The following is a 13,600-nucleotide window of genomic DNA, read 5'->3' as shown; positions in this document are numbered from 1 at the left end:
GTGTTTCCCAAATGTCTGCCTCTTGAATTTTTAAGGTAGATAATTTTGTAATTTTTTTTCTAGCTCTCAGTGTGCTTTCCAGCTCTAGACCTGAACTGCAATTGCATATTGGTCATTTTATCCAGGTTAATGTTGGAACTTCAGAGAAGTGATATGTCCAAAACGGAACCATTCTTCTACCCCCAACCAAACCAGGCCCTCTTCTGGATATTCTTATTTCATTTTGTTTTGTTTTATATCCCGAGGTTCCAAGATATCAAGATTCTAAAACTCAAAAGCAGCTTTTACTAGTCCCTCCACCTTGGCCTCCAAATCCACTGATTTTACGGACCTATAAGTTTACCATCATCCTTGAAAGCCATTTCATCATGTTCATTCACACTGCCTCTACTACGCAGTTTATGTTTCTCATTCTTTATTGAAAAATATTCATTTTTTTCCAAGTTCCAAGGAAACTATTTAATAATGGAATACTTGTTCACACATCTGAAGAGGCAATTAAAAACAGCATCCCAAAATAACATCTTACAGTCACATGCGTTTTATGTCATTAACAAACAGATAAAATGGGCTTGAAAAATGTCACATCAAAGTATGTGTCACAGTGGAATTCTGGGGTGGAGATGATGTTGATAGTGAGATGTTGGTAGACAGAAGAGACACCTATATTTATAGATTTGCTGTGTTATGAAAGAATTGGCTGTTCAGTTTTCCTCATGCAAAGGATAACTTTCCACATCACACTGCAAAAGCTTCCAGAGCAGAGAGTGCATTGTGCGCTAAATAAATATTTGTTGAGTGTTTTTCCCACAGCCTCTGCAAAGCCACTGTAGACATAGAAACATCTATTTTGTCCTGACCACAGAACCCGGGAGGCCCCTCACAAATTCCCACGTATTGGGTCTCCTCAGAAAATCCTATGATCCTAGAGAGATGGCTGATGGCATGGTCTCTTAAAGGCCCTCTCAGCACCAGGAAAAGTCTTGGTGTAAATGACACTATTTTCTGTTATTTCTGGCTACAGCACTCAGTAGTGAAAACTTGCCAAAATACAGTCATTTTGAATAATGCACCAAGAATAAATATATAGCAGTTGCTTTATATTAGGTGAAAGGAAACAAAATTTCCTCTCCACAAATGGAGCATCCCTGAACAGAAAGAGGAACACGAGGTGTCAAGTCACGCATTCCTGTTATTTGTCCCTTTACTACCTGTGGATCCCTGAGCAAATTAGGAATCTCTCCAAGTCTCAGTTTCCCCCAAAATATAAAATAATGATGATATCACCTACTTGTGGAGAGGAAGGACAAATGGAAATGCATCCACCTGACATAACAATAAATGTTAGTCCTACTTTTCTTTTCCTCTCCTCCTGATTTAATGAAAAAATAGCCTTTCTCTACTCTAGCCTGTTAAGTTTCCAAACTGACTTAAAAATATGTTGCTTCTGTTATAATTTAACATATGGCCACCAAAATGTGTATAAATATTTTCACTAAACACATGGATTATGTACAAATGCAATTAATTTCCACAGTGAAAGTTTAGATAAAATGTTCACCTATATTATTCTAAGCAAAAAATACGTAAGTCAAATGTAATTTCACGAAACAATTTCATGCACATAAAGTCTCTAGTTTTTCTTTTGTATGAAAGTACCCAGTGATCCATTCCATTGCATCTTTCAGAAAACCAGGACAGGGCTCCCCCAATCCCCACTATAATTCTCCTCTCCATTTAGATTTATGCATGGCCCAAGAAATAAATCTCACAGTCCTGACCCCAGCTGAGGAGTCTCCAAGGACAGTCCAGGAGACATTTATCCTAAACACTAACTGAAGTTCTCCCTCTGCCCTCTCTGGGGCTGGGAATGGAGAGAAAATGGAAATCAACACCTCTGTATTTTCCAGAATGCAGTCTCAGACTAACTGCATTACACAGAAATAAAAAAAAAAAAAAAAAAAAACCTTTAAATTAATGGGAGAATTAGAAACATACAAAATCAATTTTCTACAGTGTAAGTTTGCTATTTAACATAAGTCTAACAAAGCAAACAAACAGCTAAAGAAACTCCCCAATATTTTTTTGAAAACCAGAAAGATACCGGAAAAGCAAAATTACTAAAAGTTGGCAACAGCTAGGTAATTTTCTAGAAACATGTCAAAATTTAAGACTAAAAAGAAGAGTGATGACAAATATTTACATAACACTTACTAAATGTAGAACTAATTTTGGGTACATTCAGAAATGAACCTATTACTTAAATTTTATTTAATAACTATTGATCTCAAAATCATGGTGTAGCAAAACTAATTGTCCTTGTCACTAATGTAAAAGTTGGCTGCCACTGTCAATGACTGAAATTTATTAAATTAAAAAGTCCTACTGAATTATGAAAATGGGATTTTTAAAGGCTTTTGTGCAAGTCACTAGAGTAGTAAGTAACAAAAATAATGAAATAATAAGAAAATAATAATAACTTCAGACTAGTGAGGAATTTTTAAATTTGTTTTTAATTTCTTTCTGGAGCTTCATAAACAACTTGGAGAATAAATTTCATCATCACCTCAGGTTTTATACACAAAATAGAATTTTCTTCATGGCAATGTGATAAAACAAGTGAAGAAAATCGCTGTATTTTTTAAAGTCACAGCCAATTATCCCTTAAAAATAAATTTTTCAAAAGTCAGGGAGGAGAATAAATTAATTAAATTGTAATTAGAATATTTTCAATTTCCTTTTAATCATGCAAACAATTCTAAACATCCCCTTCACTTCTTTTTTTGCTTCCAATGCAGTTTTATTTGATTTGATGCCCTGTGTAATTTGCTGCTTACAGTATTGTAAACAGTAAGCAAAGCATGACCACACTCTTACTCAAGTCAGATGCTTTCAAGAGTGTAATAGACACAGAAGCTTTTCCACACCCTTCTTACCAGCTGCTTTAAAAAACAACTATGTTATTTAAGAAATAATTCTCCATAAGGCATATAATTCTTCTAACTAGGAAAATGTAATTTCTGGTATATCAAATGTATGTGCATTATTTTCCTACTCCATTTTTTTCATATTCTAATGGAATCACTGGTTTGCATACATCCGGTAGCTGTTTTAATCACTAGCCTTTCATAAAAATTAGCAAAAATAAACTGACTATCATTTTTAAAAAGACAGTATGCCTTCTGTAGTTAAGAATATAAAAGAGTGCCTTTATAAATATGGGTCTGAAACTTTTCCATATATATATATATATATACACACACACACACACATATACATATGTAAAATACCACCACTGTTTGATGCATACTAAGAAAAAAAAATCAGTCTTCTACTTGATTACTTACAATCATGTAAGGATAAATATTAAAAATAATAAAATTTTAATTTTTTATGATTAAAATTTCTTAATTTCAAAATTCTTAGACAGACCACACTCAGGACAGAGCTTCAACTAGGGTATTCGCTCTCTGCAGTGCTCAAGACTGGGTCAGAAACTGTAAATTTAATTCAGTAATCCAGGATTTTTCCAAATGTCCAAATGTTGGCATCCCATAGAAAAGTCAGCAAATTTAACAGGCTGTTCTAAATCTTTTTTATTGCAGTTCTGATAATAAGATACTTAAGGTCAGTTAGTGATCCAATAACCAATTTAATTTACATGCCTTATTTCCCTCACCTTCTACCTTCACCCCAAACCCTCTCTCCCAACAAAATATTCTTTATTTCCTCTCAATAAGCAGTTAAAAGTAATTTGCATGATTAAGTTGATCAGAATCAGTGTGGACTGCTTGCTGAATTTAAGAACAATATTATTTTTCCAAGAGAAACCAGTAGGCGGTGCTAACTCCAGGATATCACATTCAAAGACTTTTAAACCAAAACACTCACAGTACAGGTGACCAGTTTAAAGTGGTAGAATTCCTAATATAATTCATGGAGGAGGAAATTTCAAAATTTCAATGTGATAGACATTTAACATAAGCACGTAATATATCAACAATCAACATTAAATGAAAACCTAACACGACTAAAGGTTCTTTCCACAATCTTTATAGAATTCAAAGCACAATTATATATCCATTCCCACTTGAAATCCTATGACTATCTTCCTCCACCTCATTATGGTTTCGGTCTCATTAGGAAACATACAGTTCAGGCTGCACTCTGCACCAACCTGAAAACACAGCTACCCCCATCTTAGGGCAGCGAGTAATCCTTTTAATGAAAATTCTGGTTTAATCTCTCAAGTTTTTCCTTCTCATTCACTGTTTCTTTTAAAAAGACTAACTGACTTACAGTGCAACCTGAAAAGAAGTATTATACACTTGCATTGTCTTCCATTTTTAAATCAAAGGAGCATTTCTACTAATATACAGTATTCTGGTAAAAATGATGAAAAATACAGAATGTTGCAAGTGACTTTTTAAGTGTTTTTGCTAGCTGTTTAAACCATGTGAAAGACTACATTTTAGTAGTGTACTCACCACAACAAAAAAAATCAAAATGTAAAGCTCAGTAACATAATATTTGTGTCAAATCTTAGACCTGTGCCCTTCAGGATATCAAATCTGATGGTCCACACACGACATAAACTTCCCTCCTTATATAAAAGTAACAGGACTTTCTTAACAGAGAAAAGCTACCCTGGGTACAAAAGTAACTCACACTGCTACTTGCAAAGACCTCTGAAATGATCGTGAATAAAAAATATACAGCTTTCTAGATATTACAACAAATTTTAATCTTCTACATAGATAAATGATCACTTGCATTCCTCTTTTAACACGAAGCGTAAAGAAATACAGGCATACAACTTCATTCCACAACTGAACGTTCAGACTTAAAAGAAATATTTGCTTGAAAAACCTTGGTGTATGTTATTAACATGTTTGTCACGGCCTTTTGTATGTTGGACTTAGTTTTTACGTCTATAGATAACCTAGAAGAAAACTTAACCTGAGAAGCAGAAGTTATTCCACTTGCTTATACTTATTTTAACAGAATCCAAATTATACCAAGCTTCAGAATCCAATCAGTTAAATAGTAGTTAGCCTCCAGATTTTAAGATTTAAAACATAACACAAAATTTATTTGGACAGCAAGTTTTCCAGCAGATTGTCTCTATGTTAAGTACAGAAAAGGCTTTTTATTACCAACTGTGGTACATCTCCAAAAAGCAGTACCAGGTTATACCGGAAACGTACCAGGACAATCATAAAATATCATAAACTCCATAGAATACATTCAACACTGAGTTCTGTAATGCTATCAACACACCGAAATCAGTCACCACCATTCACCAACCCTTCTCCCTGTCCTGTGCCCCGTTCTCCGGGGAAAACCTTGGAAATCACAATCAAGTGGTTAGAAAGTGGGAAAACACTGTCCCTTTAAAACTCAACCTCATGGGTGTAGTCTCATTAATGCAAACTAACAGTTTCGTCCTCAACATTAAAACCAACCGACCATCATGGAAAGTAACTATTTCCCCCCACCTGCGAAGATGCCAGCTTTAAAACCAAAGCCACACAACAGGGAACGAAAAGATCTGAAGACAGCACCACTAAGAAAGCCACAACCCCTCGGAAAAAGCAAAACAGACTGGGAAAGCCCAACAGCCTCGTTTACTCATGGCCAAGAGGAGGAGCGGGAGTTGAACGTGCGGGGGCTGGTGCCACCCTCGGGGATATGGAAATGGCTCGAGCTCCACGGCCCCGCGGCCAGGAGCCAGCCCCTTCGGAAGATGCTGCCCCTTCCGCTTCTCCCCGCGTCTCCCGGGCGCTCCGAGGGGCCGCCCCGGCCGGCCCGCGCTGCATGCTCGGCCCCTCGCCCCTCCGGCTCTGCAAGTGGCCCTCGGAGAACTTACAGGGCCCGCCGGCTGCCGAGTCCCCGGTCGGCGCCGCCCGGGGCGCAGACGCCGCCCGCTGCGGAGACGACCTGGGCGCAGCCGAGGGAGGGACCGTATTTTGCGCACATCCAAAAACCAGCCCAAGGCCGGGGACCGACTTTGGATTCCCCTAGCTCCCGGCACGGCTTTCCCCACCGCGGGCTCGGACACTGCCGGAGCCGCGCGCGCGCACAAACACACAACACACACACGCACGCACAGACACACATACACAGATTTCTTTGCCAGGACCAGTGTTGCCATTGCAAACCCGGGAAACGCCTCCAAGGGGACCAAGTACCTGCTCTCTGCGAGCTGCTCAGCTGTTCACTTCATCCTCCGTTGACAAGGAAACCAAACCGCACTTCATTTTTTTTTTTTCCAGAGAAACCTTCCACTGCCATCATTTGAAAATTGATTTACGGGGAGGGGAGGGGGAGGAAGAAGGGATGATATAGATATAGATATCAGGATATCTATCATAAAATTATCTCGGCTTTTTAAAAAAGTCAGCTGTGCAAAAGTCATAGTTAATTTAAAGGAGGGAAAAAAAGTATTTGCTTAAAAATAATCCCAGTAACCAGCTGCAAGAAAAGTTTCATGTTATCAATGGGTTTCAAAAACAGGAGGGAAAAAAACGAATTTGTTCTCACCGGCTTCCAAAAAGGGAACCAAAAAAACAGAAAATGAATGTCTTTGCTCAGTGGTTTGTACCAGTATTGCAAAACCACAAACTTGTAAACACTGCCGTAAAATCCCACCTATCCAAAAATCTTATCAGAAAAAGAGTATGCCAAAAAAGAGTTAGAAACATGCTTTTTTTTTTTAATTTTTACAAAGGAAAAAAAATAAGCACCATACTTCACATCGCTTTTTCCATAAAACCAGTTGCATATTTTGCTGGACTTGGGAGTCGCTCCCAGCGGGCACGGTCGCCGCGGACTCCCAGACACAGCGCCTTGTCTACAGAACCATCGCATGCTAGAAAAACTTGGATTCAGGAAAAGGCTCAAAACCATGCCCCTCCAGCTTTCCCAAATATAAACAATAATCAAAGAAGTGGAAAAAAAAAAAGAAAAAAAAAACAAAAAAAGAAAAACAAAAAAAAAAGGACGAAAAAAAAAAGAATAGGACAAGAATGCCACTGAGAAGGTACTCACCGAGCGGGAGTAAAATGTTGGAATAAAAATGAGATTTAGTATAAAATACAGTATGGCGGTGGAAGAAGGAATGAAGCGCTTTTTTTTCTCTCAGTCTCTGCCTCAGGCACTGACACGTGACTCGGAGCCAGGCTGACTTGCAAGCAGCCGGGAAGGACCGGGGCTGCGGGGGGAGGAAGCCCCACGGAGCCCAACTCAGGCTGGCGAGGCGGCGGCGGCGGCGATGGGGAGCCCGACGCCCGCGAGCGGCGGCGGCGGCGGCGGCGGCGGCGGCGGCAGCTCCCGGCGAGGCTGCCTCCGCGGTGAGCCCGGACGAGCAGGTGCCCCTCACGCTGAGGCTGAGCACACGCACACGCACACGCAAGACAGGCAGGGCGCCGGCGAGAGGGGGAGCCGAGCGGGGCTGGGCCGGAGGCGTGCAGCTGCCGCCAGTACTGCTGCTGCTGCTGCTGCTGCTGGCTGCTGCTGCGCCCGCGGCCGCCGCCTCGGATGCGGGGCGCGTGTTCTGGGGCAGCTCGGGGGATGCTGACCAGACGCCTGGGGGGGGGGGGGGAGGTGAACAACTTGCTGCTCACCTCAAACTTGTTGTCGCTTGCCACTTCCTGGTTTTTGCAGCTGTTTTTCATTTCAGGGTAGTTACCTGGGGGAGAGACCTCCATCCCTTTCTCTTCCGAAGTTTCATTATTAAAGCCCAGCTGAACTCATTTCCTCCCCCGATCTCCCCTTTCTCATCCCTCCTAAACTGTCTTTGCATCTGCCTATCCCTCTCCCTTGATCTGAGCTTCCCTCTTGCAGTTCTCAAAGAACCTGGCTCAGAGCGCTACGGGGGGCGTTGTCACCGGCAAAGCCACCGTCAATCTTTATTGCCAGCAGAACGCACAGCATCTTTTTTGCCGTCATCCGACAGGAATGTTTGCAGTTTGAAAGCCCAAACAAACGCTCTCCTTTAGGCAACCCTGTCCAGGGTTTCTCTCGGCGGGTTGCGGAGCGATGGGTGGGGGCGTGGATGTCGTTAATTTATTCATTCGGGGACCAGGCATTGTTTGTTTTGTCTGCGAGTGTGCGCGTGCCTCGAAGCTCGTCTGGAAGGCTCCGCGGGTCCCTGCTCCATGGCAGAGGCTCCTGTCTGACTCTTGCCCAAGTTGTGGGCTGGGGCTGGAAGTCAAAGGAGAGGTGCAAGGGAAACAAGTGAGTCCATTGTGCAAGTGCTCCCTGGGAGGGAGTGAGCACTTGGCGGTCGAGAGGGGGAGACGTGCACCCGGAGTGAGGCGGCGGCGCAGCTCGTGGGAGCCCAGGTGGCTGAGCTGTGGATTCTGAAGGTGAGAGTGAGAGAGGGGTTTCTCCACCTAGCATCTGGTTTAGGATGCCTATCGCCTGAACAAAGATTCCATCAGCCAATGGCTGGATGCACTGGGATTCTTCTATCGCTGCCTGTTCAGGAATCAGTTTTCTGGGCGCTGGAGCACATCTGTTTTTCTTCATTTTTGTGCAATACTAATATCAAGACCATTTCCCAGTGCTGCTTTGAATCTGAGTTGTGTGGAATTAATTGGCATCTCTATGTCCGAGAATGAACAATTAACGCAGTTCTGCAGTTCACAGATTGCTGTCCCTGATCTTTATCTCAGTGTTTCCAATGTTGACATTTAAGATAAAATGCCTCCATCTGAGATGATCTAACCTGGACAATTCTGAAAATTAAGTACACATCCATTATAGAAAGCTTCAACAGCAAATATATTTCTCCTATTTCTCAAGCATTCTGGTCAAAACTCATTGATCAAATAAAGTATTAATCCACAATTCAAATAAAAGAGATTTAAAATAACCATTAAAATATTATTAAATATTTATTTTGGTGAGTTGCCAATTCTACACCCACTTATTATACATATTTTAGAGTGAAGATTGCTGATTAGCAATACTAACTGAGAAAGATGAATGCATCAAAGTGGAAGTCTTGTTGAGTTCTGTTCAGAAATGACAGGATTTTAAGCTGAATAATACAGATCAAATGTGCTTTTCACTTGCAAAACACATGGAGCTTCTTTAAAAAAAAATAGATCTCTCCAAATGCAGTCTTTTTCTTCTCTGAGTCATAAATTAATTTTTTCTACCATTATACCTTAGTTTGCTAAATTTTCCCTCCCATGTCAAAAAATTATCTGATTCTAATCATTTAATAAGAAAATTCTCTTTCAGTGGATATTTTTCAGCAATATTCAGATACGAGAAACTCCACTTTAAAAATGACTTTTGAGCTCTTCAGCTAGGCTGGGCAATGCCTGAGTTTTAAAGAGTTATTCAAGAAGAACTTTGAAAAACAAGCTGTTTAGAATTACACTGCAGTAATGGCCGTCAGCCAATCACAGTGATTGTCAGGCTTTTATTATTCAATAAAATGACTCCCCTTTATGTTAAATGCAGTTCTGCTGAAGCAAAAGCAAGACATCAATATCCTCCCAGCCTTTTCCCATTTGCTTATGTAAGGTGCTCAAAACATTCCATTTATTTGATTTCCAGTGTGCCACAGTCATCTTTTAAGTTGCATTGCCGTATTAAAACCAAGAGTAAACAAATCTAGACTAAGGGAACTAGTGTTTAATGAGCATAGCATCTCATTTAGTCCTTGTTCCTGCTCTATGACTTTGTTATTATACTCATTTTACAGATTAGGAAAATAAAGGCAGAGGATTTACGTCATTTGTCAAGCACTCCACTGTTAGTATTAGAGGTGGGACTGGACCAAAATTTCATCAGATTTTACAGCTAGGATAAAATATTTCCAAAAAAATACATGAAAGATACTAAATACTTTCAAATACTGCTACTGATGCCAACTAAGAACTGCACAATATCTAAAATAAATGTGTGGGGATTGATTTGGCTCTGTTACTCCCCAGTTAGTAATACACGTAGTCTATCACTTTTTTGATTCCATAAAACACGTGGAGAAGGAAATTAACTTTCCAAAGTAGAGCTGAGGGGGTTAATTTTTTCTTTAGCAAAAATCTGTACAATAACTGTAGTCATGTACTTCCTGGTCATATCCTCAGGAGTTCACTACAGAAACTTTTTAAAGCAAAGTTGCTATTGTGAACTGGGCCCTTTGCTATCCATTCTGAAGTAAGCTATGGAAGATTCATAATTGAGAAGTACACTAAAAAGTATACTAAATTTAAAATAAGACAAACAGATAGTGATGATTTAGGAAAAACCTATTTTGAAGTCTATGCTATATAATCTCAAAATTTTTATTAAAAAATATTGAACATACATGAATTATATGTGCCAACATATATTTTACATATATACCCTTAGAAATTAAAACCTATTAAAATGTCATATGATTTCAGTGTATACTTTTACATCCACCTCAAATAATTTTCTCCTGTTTTGCTTAATAAATTTTTTTACAACTTAGTGATTTTAATTTTTGATTAATTTTACTTTTTTTTCATTATATGTCTAATCCCTGTCTGTGAATGTACTTCACTTATGCATCTCTTTCAAGTTCGGATGGTTTCCTTTACTTTTTCTGGTATTTCTATTGAAGGAACTTCAAATGCCAAAACTCATTAAATAATTTGTACAAATTATTAAAGAAGGTGATTAGAAGATATGAAAATAAATAGTAACAATATAATATGGCATGAGTAAAATATGGAAAAAGAACCATCAAAATTTCTGTATAACTTAATTATAAATAAAATTATAAATACAAATATTTCATATTTCATTCTACACATAACGTATTTTATGAAATCCAAAAAAATTCAGATATATAGAATAAAATACACATCACCACTTCTTATAATTTATGTTTCCAAAAATTATTATGAATAATTTCATTATGAATTCTTTCCATATGAAATTTTTAAAATATGTATATGGCTAAGAAAATTAATTTAAAACAATTTGATGTGTCTATTGATATTCTTACTTTGAATAAGTTTATTTTGCATTAATTACATTGAGTGTAGTTCTGTGATAAAGTGACCTCCAGTAAAAGTGACAGAATGGGTACAAGGAAAGGCTGATGAGTTTCCTGATAAATACACTTCAGGCACAGAAAGGCAGAAGAGCAGCACGTGACATGTTCAGTGTTCTGCACCATTTGTTATTACTCCTTGATTACTGATCTGACAATCATCCACTCTGAAGAAGATATAAAATATGTCAGTTTATAAATTTAGAAGCTGTGATGTTATCCACAGTATCTGTTTTGATTTGAAGCATTAAAGATGAAAATGTGTTAATCCTAGAGCCAGAGCTAGGCCTCTGAAATGGTACTAAAGGTTAAGAATATTGTTAATGGTAAAAGATTTTATTATGTATTAATATTATGTAAGCATGTAAGAAGCCTGAAGGGAACAAAAAAGAAGGGGAATTTTATGCAAAACAAGACAAAATGCAAGTTAGAAACATCATAAATGGAAAATATGTGCCGTTAATAACTGCTTACTATGTTTTGGTTGCTTGACATATGTACTGTCATAAAAATCCTCATAATTAGAAACTGAGATTCTAAAAGACTGCTCAGGGACACAGGACTGAAAAAGGGAACATCAAAGAGCTTTCATATCTAGTGAGACAGCTAAAGACCATGCAATGGAGAAGTAACTTTAAAGACAGGGTGCTTTCACGACAGCTAAGAAATTGAGGAAATGACTGTGGGTGGAGGGGAGGAGGGGAAGAAAATACAGAGGAGAAAGAGGGATGGGGAAGGGGGTGAATAGAAACAAAGGAAATGAGGACAGAGGAGACACTGAGGGAGGAAGGGAAATTGTGAGACCAAGAGCACTGACTGGGGGACCTGGAAAATCTCCCCTCAAATACACGGGAACCAGTGAAAACCTTGGACAGATTCGGGTCACATAGATGAGTTCTAAAAGACAGGTGGCAAAAAGTGCATTAGAAAAATATTGCAGACTTTACAATATATTTCTTGGGTGAAATGAAATGTTGCCTGAAAACTCCAGAAAACAATCTTGCTGAGGTGAGCAAAACTCTATACCATAGGAAGTAACATTTTTAGAAAGAGAGAGAGAAAAAACCAGAAAGAGCTATCTTCATTTGTGCTTAAAAATCAAGAGATTTATTTACCCTCTGACCCAGACTGGCAACAGAAGACAGGATGGTTTCATTAGGAAGTTAATGTGTCCTAAGGAGAAGAATCTTGAAGATGTAGGAAAGAAAAATTGACATTTTGTGGTTTGTCCCCAAGATCTTAGATTCAGAGGAATGGAATAACTCCTTTATGCACAGTGATAGAGTTGTAGAGTTACAGTTAGGATTCTCCTGTTGATTTTTTTTTTTTTCTTGTTTAGTTGTTTTAATTTTAAAAGCCTGGGGCTTAGAGATGATCTGGATTTTCAGTATCAAATTAATTTAATTAAACTCTGAACTTTTTTTTTCTTTGAGGTAAGGGTTATTCATTTGTTGTTTGTTGAAAGATTATAGCCTTCAAGAGAAAAATGCATGAGATTAGTTGGTTATTATGAAGTCTTGGGCTCCTGTCAATAAGAGGCACTTTTAATTTCCACGAAATTTAGTAAGTTATTTGTTTCTATTAATGTAAATCTTATATTTGAAAACAAAAATTTTCTAGGAATGAGATTAGAAGTTTTCACAAGCCAGATAAGTAAGATAATTTTATGTTTACAAATTATGTGACTGTATACACTGCAAGCCTCTTACTACAGAGCTGAACACTTAATCAACATTTGCTCACGAACAATTTTTGTACTGACAAATGTGAGAATAGACATCTCCTTAAAAAATGTTTACAGGAAATAATTAAATCTAATTTGTGAATCTGTGTTTTCCAGATTGTCTTCTTTGTCTCACTGAAACAATGAACAGGTTGTTTTTCTATAACTTCTCTATTTTATATTCTTAATTCCCTCTCATATTCTCTAATCTCTTTTTCCTATCTCAGAATTCTGACCTCGTATATCTTCCTATAAATATTCAGAGTACGTATGTGGGGTGTGGACAGGACAATTTAATACACTAATTCCTTGATTTTTACTTTTACTTAATTAATAGAAATCTTTTGTACTGGCTAATGTGTGAGTAGACATTTGGTTAAAAAAAAATGATTTTAGGGAATAGCCAATCGTATATGTCATATGTATAGACCTGTATTCTCCAGATTCCTTTTTCCCCTATGGACATCTCCTTCCTCCATGTAGAAGAGGGGGTCAAACATATTAAGACTTGAAAAGATCACAGCCTTGGCTGTTTGGCTTCAGGGTAGTAATTATTTGTTATTTTATTCATCTAAGGCTCCAGAGGAAAGAAGAACAAGGATCAAACACAGGCTTTCCAAATAAAAGTATAATGAACTAGTAGTAGGCTACTGGGCAAAGTATGAATATTGCAAACTACAAACTTAGAAATACACGAACATTCTAGTTCAGCATCACATCTCAGAGAAGCAGCACACCGTTCCTTAGGAGCAGTCACATGTTCTTGCACAAATGCCAGTTTCAGATGCATTTATGCTCACAAACCACAGAAAATCAAAGTAGGACTTTTCTCTGTT

The 13,600-nt window shown here is 38.3% G+C and overlaps 1 protein-coding gene across 2 annotated transcripts in view; it reads right to left on the bottom strand.

The window, feature by feature from the left end:
- The window catches only part of RALYL (RALY RNA binding protein like), a 584,866-nt gene extending 577,328 nt beyond the window's left edge, over positions 1–7,538 (bottom strand). Inside the window, exon 1 of one of the 2 annotated variants that reach the window (XM_045514266.2) lies at positions 6,192–7,538. The gene's annotated coding sequence lies outside the window, so the exon portion shown is untranslated. The remainder of the gene's footprint in view (positions 1–6,191) is intronic. The other variant, XM_010951849.3, reaches the window with a different exon arrangement.
- Positions 7,539–13,600: the final 6,062 nt, after the last annotated feature.

This window comes from Camelus bactrianus, chromosome 29 (genome assembly GCF_048773025.1).
Source record: "Camelus bactrianus isolate YW-2024 breed Bactrian camel chromosome 29, ASM4877302v1, whole genome shotgun sequence".
Classification (NCBI taxonomy): Eukaryota; Metazoa; Chordata; class Mammalia; order Artiodactyla; family Camelidae; genus Camelus; species Camelus bactrianus.
Note: the sequence above shows the minus strand (reverse complement) of the source record. Positions and strands in the feature narration are given on the sequence as shown.